This window comes from Littorina saxatilis, linkage group LG7 (assembly GCF_037325665.1).
Source record: "Littorina saxatilis isolate snail1 linkage group LG7, US_GU_Lsax_2.0, whole genome shotgun sequence".
NCBI classification, from domain to species: Eukaryota; Metazoa; Mollusca; class Gastropoda; order Littorinimorpha; family Littorinidae; genus Littorina; species Littorina saxatilis.
This window is the reverse complement of record NC_090251.1, coordinates 25,697,458-25,707,768: the sequence shown is the minus strand read 5'-3', so window position 1 is coordinate 25,707,768 and position 10,311 is coordinate 25,697,458.

The following is a 10,311-nucleotide window of genomic DNA, read 5'->3' as shown; positions in this document are numbered from 1 at the left end:
TTTTGATTACTTTCAGATTGTGAACTTTTGACATTTGATTAACTCTGTCGAAGAAAATTGGCGATTTAATTATGAGCACAATTAAGTGTCGGTGGCTTTTGCAAGACACGTGTTTCCATGACGTCACGGGAAGCGGGAAGCAGCTGAGGCGGCCATATTAATTCCCTATTCAGCACTTCTGTATAAAAGTAGCTCATTAATTCAGTCACCAGTCGAGTCATTGGTCAATTTATTGACAACAGGGCAATAACCTCTCTCTGTCTCTGTCTCTCTATCTCTCTGTCTCTCTCTCTTTCTCTCTCTCTCTCTCTCTCTCTCTCTCTCTCTCTCTCTCTCTCTCTCTCTCTCTCTCTCTCTCTCTCTCTCTCATGCACTTACAGGGGACACACACACATACAAGCAAAAAAGAAGTAACGCTATACTTTTCAGCGCTGAACGACTAGAAATATTGATTGGGGCACTGATTTAACGTAAACATCCGCCTCAAATAATTTTAATACGAAGATGCGAGCAAGGGGTCGTAAAAATCAAAATCTACGTTCAGAAAAGTAGCAGTTTCGTGTGAACACAGGGCGTTGTTGGAAGTCTGTTACATCACAACGGCAAAGCCCATCTAAGCGCTGATGAAATAACATGGTACGTGTTTAGTGATGATTATCCCATGACCTGCGTCTTTGTTTCTATTACTGGAGCGTATTCCATTGTTACCGAGCTTCGTTCTTGCAGTTGCCTATAAGAACGGTTGCAAAAATAATATGAATTCATCTGCAAACACGATTCGTGGCCTTTTTAAAACTTATTGATCAGAAATACTTTTATTATTTTATAAATGTAAGTGAAGAAATGCAATTCAAACAATAAATTAACACTCGCTCAACGAGGGCAACAATTTCAAATGATCTTGTTTATAGAATTTACAAAATAAACTTAAAAACTTCGAGAAAAATGGGGAAAAAATCAAGGGGGAAAAGTTTGGTTGTCAAAACCCCTATCGTCCGTTTACAGTCACGCGTTAAGCTCATTTCAAGTCATTCTAAGACAATCTCATTAGTTTAAGTACTGCTGACAAGTTTAGACACTTTTTCACTATCCAAAATGTGACGTCGAAACACTACAATTACGTACGTGCAAGGGTTAATATTCAATCTGAAAGCGTCTCCGAAACGTAGAATCGGGTCTAAGGTCACAGTGGAAGGTTCTAGGCGAGTAACTCTCGAACTGAATCAATAAACAATTTTCGAAAATAACTCTTTTGGGATTGTCATCTGCCTCGAAGAGTAAGGGCCCCTGGACCTCGGACAAGCTTTTCACAACATCCGGAGCAAATTCCACACTTCCGATCGGCTTTAACCTGTGATCGGGAGGAAGAACTAACTCTTGTGTGCATGGTGTGCAGCGCGTACACCTTAATTATGATACGCGTATTTGTCGAAAATCAGCCTTCACGAGTTTATCGGAGTTATACTTTTGTTACGGAAATGATCACTGACACGTAGTGATCGCTCAAAACGTGTTTTTATTGAGGTCATGTGGGTTTGGCTTGAGGTCACGTGAGTTTAAGTAAACACACGTGCTAAGCGAACTTCCAGTAATCAGCAAGTAATCGGTGGTGATTCGTGGCTCCGAGGATTATATTTTCGAAAGAAAATGGAAAGGCCGATCGGAAGGATATTAAAGACGATCGGAAGCGTGGAACATGCTCTGTATGTTGTGAACAACTTGGCCGAGGGAAAGGGGCTCTTGCTTTATCAGACCGCTGACAATCCTGACAGAGTTATTTCCGAGAAAAAAAACCGTCTTAGCTGCAACATCATTATCTAAGTAAGCTTTTTTTGACGAGAGAAAACTTTAAAAATGATGATAAAGGATTTCTGTTTTGTTCATTTGTTTTTGTTTCAAATCCAGTGATTTAAATGAAAACGTCGTGGTCAAGGGATATACAGATTACCCTTGTGTGTTGAAATTGGGGAATATAAGCAAGCTATCCAGGACGAGGTGTGAAACCTTTATGTATTAACATCAATGTATCAGCAATTTCAACACTTCACACTAACTTGGTGTCCCAGAATACTTGCAACCCATGTTAGTGCTAATATCTCTGCTAATATTTAATGTTATTTTTCTTATTTTTCAGATTTGCAAAGAGGAAACCATAACAACGAATAATTAGCAATCAGACAAATTTAAAATGCCTTGGACAAAAGAGCAAAAAGTATTTTGCGTCACTACTTATTTGGAGACGAAATCATTCAAAACGGTGCAAGCCAAATACCTCAAGAAGTTCCACTTCAACAATTATCCCCAGAAAAGCCAAATTTATCGTTGGGTTCATAAATTTAAAGCCACAGGATCAGTCAACAACATCAACAAGAAGGCAGAACCCAGAACATTCGTGCCATCAGGAAGGAAGAGTGTGTCAAGGTGATTGACAACTTTGATCGTCGGCTTCAAGTGTGTCTGCAGCGAAACGGCGGTCATTTGGAACATGTGCTCTGAACAATGTATCCTGCAAGTAAGAGACCTCAAATCTTCAGTTTTCTAATTGTTATCATCTCAGCTTCCAGGAAATGTAATATTTTTGGGAGTTGCTGGCATGTGTAATAAACTATTTGTATGTATTTGGGTTGCAAGTATTCTGGGACACCCTGTACATGTACACTGCCAGAGAGAGATTGTTAGAAAAGTACTGTGTAAATCACTCGAACAAAAAACACAAACAATCATCATCATCATCATCATCATCATCATCATCATCATCATCGTCGTCGTCATCGTCGTCGTCGTCGTCGTCCTCATCGTCGTCATCATCATCATCAGCAGCATCAGCAGCAACAACAACAACAACAACAACAACAACAACAACAACAACAACAACAACAACAACCATCACACCACGACAAAAACAACACAAACAACGACCAGGTTGTAATTAGAAGCAAAGTAGCATTGTCGACAACAAAACTTGAAACCACAAGCACAAATTGCACCGAACAAAGAAAAACTCTCCCACCACTACCTCTCCTCCCCAACTCATCCCCCATCCCCCCCACTTCCTTTACCCCTTCCTACCCTTGCCTACGACAGCGACGACACTTCTGTGGCGCCACGTACACCACACCAAGACGGTGTCCCCAGCTCCCCTAGTCATGTGACAACGACAGCACAACCAGCAGCGACGCTACGACGACCCTGTGACCGTCATGTCGAGTAGCACCCAACAACGGACACACGCAGGCTGTCGCTTTACTTTACTCTGCGACGATATGCACGTGCGCTGAACATTTTGCTGCACAAGATTTCTGATATTTTCTCGGCAATCAGGAGGTCTTGCGAATTTGCTGGAATCAAGGTCTTGCGAGTTTGCTGGAATCTGAATCCGCTCTGCGGAGATAAATAAAGTGGTGTTGTGTGCGTGACTATTGTATCGACCAGTGAAGCAGTTTTCTTTGATTGGAAAGGTGAGAGACTGTTCTTCTGTGGTTTTCGTTCCCAAACAGCTGTTTGGAATTCGGTGGCATTGGTGTGAGGAAGTCTTGTGTTCTTCGAATATGTGAGAATCTCTGTAGTTGCTACCTTTTTCACAGTCTTGTTTTCTTCTACTATGTGAGAATCTCTGTAGTTGCTATCTTTTTCACAGTCTTGTTTTCTTCTACTATGTGAGAATCTCTGTAGTTGCTATCTTTTTCACAGTCTTGTTTTCTTCTAATATGTGAGAATCTCTGTAGTTGCTATCTTTTTCACAGTCTTGTTTTCTTCTACTATGTGAGAATCTCTGTAGTTGCTATCTTTTTCACAGTCTTGTTTTCTTCTACTATGTGAGAATCTCTGTAGTTGCTATCTTTTTCACAGTCTTGTTTTCTTCTGCTATGTGAGAATCTCTGTAGTTGCTATCTTTTTCACAGTCTTGTTTTCTTCTACTATGTGAGAATCTCTGTAGTTGCTACCTTTTTCACAGTCTTGTGTTCTTCGAATATGTGAGAATCTCTGTAGTTGCTACCTTTTTTACGCCCCCCGCGGGTTAGGGGGAGTCCCATATTGGTTGGGACGAGAAAGAATTTACCCGATGCTCCACAGCATGTCGTAAGAGGCGACTAACGGATTCTGTTTCTCCTTTTACCCTTGTTAAGTGTTTCTTGTATAGAATATAGTCAATGTTTGTAAAGATTTTAGTCAAGCAGTATGTAAGAAATGTTAAGTCCTTTGTACTGGAAACTTGCATTCTCCCAGTAAGGTCATATATTGTACTACGTTGCAAGCCCCTGGAGCAAATTTTTGATTAGTGCTTTTGTGAACAAGAAACAATTGACAAGTGGCTCTATCCCATCTCCCCCCTTCCCTCCGTCGCGATATAACCTTGAATGGTTGAAAACGACGTTAAACACCAAATAAAGAAAGAAAGTACTTTTTTCACAGTCTTGTTTTCTTCTAATAATTATGTGAGAATCTCTGTAGTTGCTATCTTTTTCACAGTCTTGTTTTTTTCTAATATGTGAGAATCTCTGTAGTTGCTATCTTTTTCACAGAAAAGAGGTATGATACAACCTATGATGTTGTTTTGTGTGGGTGTGCATGTGTGTTGTTGTTTTTGTTTATTTGTTTAGTTTTTCGTTTTTTCGTTTGGTTGTGGGTGTTTTGTTTTGCGTGTGCTTGGTTTTGTAAGTGTTTTTTTCAACCCCAAAGATAACGCAAGGCTAAACCCGAAGCTTTTACATTCTATGTAAACACTTTGTTTTTCGTTCTTATTGCAGAAAGTAAATGTAACACACAACATGGCATCTAGGTAGGGTAAGGGAAACACGAAGTATAGCCTGCATACGGACTGATTTGCGTGATGAACAGATAAACTGACTGACTGACTGACTGACTCGCTGACTGACTGACTGATTGACCCACTGACCGACTGACGGACTGACTGACTGACGGACTGACTGATTTTCATATGACAGTGATAAAAGGGTTTAAAAATTGCGCCTTGTTTCCAAACCTAAATACGAGAAAACACATGATACAGGGATGGCCAAATCTTAAAAAAATGTACTCGTCAGCCCGGCGAGTAACTTCAAGAAAGTCACTAGCCCGGCAGAAATGTCACTAGCCTGGGACATATACAACAGTTGATCTGCAGTGTTTATATGGTGTAAAGGCTCAATATTACAACCAAAAGTGTTGCATTTGAGTCTTTTGACCAGAATTTTCACTCGCCAGCCGGGCGAGTTGCCAGTCGGTTTCTAAAAGCCCGGTGAATTTTTTACTTGCCCCTGGCGATTGGACGAATGATTTGGCCATCCCTGTGATAGTAATGAATTATCGAATCGGTGTTTTGCGGCCATTCTATTTTTACTACTTTTAAATGTCCTTTGGTGCTAACAGAGACTAGTTTATCGTGAACAATGCGCCTCGTCAGCAGGTGTATAACGAGCAGATTTTGGATGTTCATTAGAAAAGGACACTGGTAATCTGACCAATCACAGACTCTGTTACATTCTAAGGCCGGCTTGATTGAGTTACAATATGTAATTGATCTTATCATTGTTTTGTAGTTAATACCGATGAATTGCAATCAGTGACAATTTTTTCCACATGTTATTGCAATAGGGCAACTGAAACTTAATTGTCTCTTGTTCGTGAAACCAGGGTGGAATTAACACATGCACCCGTACTGGACGCCTAAACACAATTTAAGATATCTCATCTTTCTGATCAAAAATGGGTAGTGAAAGAGACACAGTCCTTAAAATTCCCGTGTAAACAGTTTGGATCGCCGTCCTAGATCTGGCCAGGCTTTTACATGGGATAAGACCATCCCGCAAGTCAAGGTCTTGATTGTTTTTACATTTTGTCAAGTTTTGACTAAATGTTTTAACATAGAGGTGGGAATCGAGACGAGGGTCGTGGTGTATGTGTGTGTGTCTGTGCGTGTGTGTGTGTAGAGCGATTCAGACCAAACTACTGGACCAATCTTTATGAAATTTTACATGAGAGTTCCTGAGAATGATATCTCCGGACATTTTTTTTCTTTTTTTCGATAGATACCTTTGATGACGCCATATCCGGCTTTTTGTAAAAATTGAGGCGGCACTGTCACACCCTCATTTTTCAATCAAATTGATTGAAATTTTGGCAGAGCAATCTTCGACAAAGGCCGGACTTTGGTATTGCATTTCAGCTTGGTGGTTAAAAACTATTGAATGAGTTTGGTCATTAAAAATCGGAAACTTGTAATTAAAATTATTTTTTTATTAAACGATCCAAAAACAATTTCATCTTATTTTTCGTCATTTTCTGATTCCAAAACATATACATATGTTACATTTGGATTACAAACAAGCTCTGAAAATTAAAAATTTTAAAATTATGATTAAAATTAAATTTCCGAAATCGATTTAAAAACAATTTAATTTTATTCCTTGTCGGTTCCTGATTCCAAAAACGTATAAATATGATATGTTTAGATTAAAAACAAAATCAGTAAGCTAAAACGAATAGACATACCGAAAAGCGTGTTATCCTGCTCAGCGCGACCATTACCGCACTATTCTGCATGGCTTGTCGATTTCACTGCCTTTGCCACGAGCGGTGGACTGACGAAACTACGTGGTCTTGGTGAAAAAACCAGTGCGTTCAGTTTCATTCTGTGAGTTCGACAGCTTGACTAAATGTAGTTATTTCGCCTTACGCGACTTGTTATTCACTACAACAGATAAGACCATCTCTCTATTTGGTCACATACCAAAAAAGAACACCCTGACTTCTTGCTGGTGTGATTTAAAATTATGTTTACGTATGAAATTCTTAAAAATCCGCTCGTCAAAATTAATTCATCAAACATTTCCCACTGCGCTCAGAGAGCACCCAGGCTGCTCATGTTAGGTATGTGATCAAATGGAGTGATTGTCTTATCCCATGTAAAAGCCAGGCCAGATCTGAGATTTTGAGCTGAACTGTTTTCACTAGAGGAGTTCACCCTTAAGCTTGTCGACTGAATCATATATCGATGAAAATAGATTCTGAATTCCCAATCCTTGTTATTGTGATTCTAAATATTTGTTAAATGTCAGTGAGACTTATTGTTGCACCGTTGGTGCATCATCATCATCATCATCATCATCATCATCATCATCATCATCATCATCATCATCATCATCATCATCATCATCATCATCATCATCATCATCATCATCATCATCATCATCATCATCATCATCATCATCATCATCATCATCATCGTTGGTGCATTTAATTCTTCCTGCTATGTGCCAATTGAACTGTTTTATCGCCAGTTTACTCATGCATTTAAATGTGTTTCTGTGGCGACAAGACGTATGATTGTCCGTCTGTCCGCCTGGTTATTCTCGCGAGTGCAAGCACGCACGCACGCACGCACGCATTCGCAAACACTTGATAGGATATATTTAAAGGCGCACTCCTGATAAAAACAGTACGGCTAACCATCTCAGAGCTGGTGAGGCTTTTACATGGGACAAGACCATTAAGTCAGCTTGGTCACATACCAAAACTCAAAATCCTGGCTGCTTGCTGTGATGAGTTGGGTGGCCAAGTGGTAACGCACTTGCGCTCGGAAGCGAGAGGTTGCGAGTTCGACCCTGGGTCAGGGCGTTAGCAATTTTCTCCCCCCTTTCCTAACCTAGGTGGTGGGTTCAAGTGCTAGTCTTTCGGATGAGACGAAAAACCGAGGTCCCTTCGTGTACACTACATTGGGGTGTGCACGTTAAAGATCCCACGATTGACAAAAGGGTCTTTCCTGGCAAAATTGTATAGGCATAGATAAAAAAAAAATGTCCACCAAAATACCCGTGTGACTTGGAATAATAGGCCGTGAAAAGTAGGATATGCGCCGAAATGGCTGCGATCTGCTGGTCGATGTGAATGCGTGATGTATTGTGTAAAACATTCCATCTCACACGGCATAAATAGATCCCTGCGCCTTGAGTCCGAGTCTGGAGATACGCGCGCGATATAAGACTTCATATAACATGAGTTGGATTTTTGTTCTCTCGATGAATCAGATACCTCATGGCTTTTATAAAACTGGTTAATTCGTTTAAATAAAATTCAAAGTGGGAACAAAGAGCACCCAAGGCTGTTGATTTTTGGTAAGTGTCCAAGTGAAGAGATGGTCTTATATCATTTTAAAGCTAGGAGATGGTGAGTCGAACAGGTTACAGAGGAAGGAGTAAGCTCTGAAAATGCTGGCAGTGTTGTCATTGCGTCATCCGATGGACAGTAACTCAGCGGGACAGGCTGTATAATGACCCATTGATTTCTCAAGGGAGGGGTCAGTCGACCATTGTATTTTGTACGCAGGCGTTATCCTGAGTGCATACATATTCCTTACATACAAAAGGATGAAACACATGACGGGCGGGAAACATGGTTACATGCATGGACAGTCTCCTGATCAGTTGAGTGAGTCAATGCACTGAACAATAACGGCATGAACAGAGAGACAGACAGACAGACAGACAGACAAACAGACAGAGAGACAGACAAACAGACAAACAGACAATCAGACAGACAGACAAACAGACAGACAGACAGACAGCCATAATGTGTGGTTCCAGAAAAAAAACAAGACACAATACTTATCTCCTGAAAACGGACAGGTCTGATATTCTCGCTACGCATTCCAAGACTTGACTGAATGTTAAAAAGATAAATGAACAAATAAAAGGACACAAAAGAATTAAAGCAAAAAAAAACCTGAATAAAAATAAATATAAAAAAAACATACAGCCACGACGTGAGGAAACATTGTCGTGCAATCGACTATTGTGTCAGTTTAAAGATCACAACTCGAATAAATTTGCCGTGCAAACGTCTCAATGAATGCTTGTCATGCATATATGCTTCCTTCGCCCGCTTCACGTGACAAGGAAATGAATATGCCCAAGACGCGAAAGATACCGCCCTTTGACAACTAAACCGCATATGCACACGTGTGTTTATCATGTAAATGAGGTCAACATACGACAGTCCTTCACGACCACCTCTTGAAAGTGACAACCTGCAAAATTCCAACACTCCAAAGAATCCCAGACACATTTTTCTTCTATTAAATTCATCTTTCATAGCGACCAACTTTCGATAACGACCACTTATGGTCGGTCCCATGGGGGGGGGGAGGGGGGGTCGTGATAGACAGGGTTGCCTGTATTGTCTATTTCTGTGCACGTGGAAAGTGCCTTCCTACCGGATTAAGCAATTGCGTACACCACCACACCACTGCCCAAGCGTTTACTTGGAACAAGGCTATCCCTCCACCTGTCCACCAAAATACCCGTGTGACTTGGAATAATAGGCCGTGAAAAGTAGGATATGCGCCGAAATGGCTGCGATCTGCTGGCTGATGTGAATGCGTATCAATGTATTGTGTACAAAAAATTCCATCTCACACCGCATAAATAAATCCCTGCGCCTTGAATATGTGCGCGATATAAATTGCATAATTTTTTTTTTTAAATTAAAAAAAATCCCTGCGCTTAGAACTGTACCCACGGAATACGCGCGATATAAGCCTCATATTGATTGGTTGAAATGAGCAGCCTATTCTGGGTGCTCTCTGTGTACAGTGGGAACTGTTTGATGACTTCATTTTGACGAGCTGCGGCTTTGTAAGAATCTAATTCATTAAAAAAAAAAAAAATCCAAATCACACCAGCAAGAATTAAGTCAGGGTGTTATTGTTTGGTATGTGACCAAGTGGAGGGGGTGTCTTATCCCACATGAAAGCCAGGCCAGATCTGAGATGGTCAGCCCAACTGTCTGTACACGGGAGGAACTGTGCCTTTAATTATTATTTTGCTTGAACGCAAAGTTATCTGTGATATATTTCCAATAATTATCTTGCAATGATTAACAGTTGTAGGGAGCTGACACTGCAAAACAATTACCCTTGTTATATTGCATAGACGATAGAACTGTGTGTACCGGCACGGTTTCGCATACGAGTTTTTATTTCTTTTTCCTTGTGTCGTATCGGTGTTTTGATCCGGTATATCGACATTTAAGGCGGTCCGTAATTGAGCCCAAAGTCGACTTCGCGAGGACTTCGCGAAGTCGTTTTACCGAAAACTCAGTGCTAAAGCTTCGTGCGGCCAGCTTCGTGAAGTATACTTTGTGTAGTCGACTTCGCCCAGTTAAGGACAGGCTTTAACATGAGGTTCTGGCTAGGTAGCTTTCCACCAATTGAATAAAGCCAAACAGAGCATCAGACTACTTACTCCTTGTTTTTCTTCAGAAAAATAAGACGGTCTACATGGTCTGCCTTCAGTGGTGCTCTTTGGTCTGTCA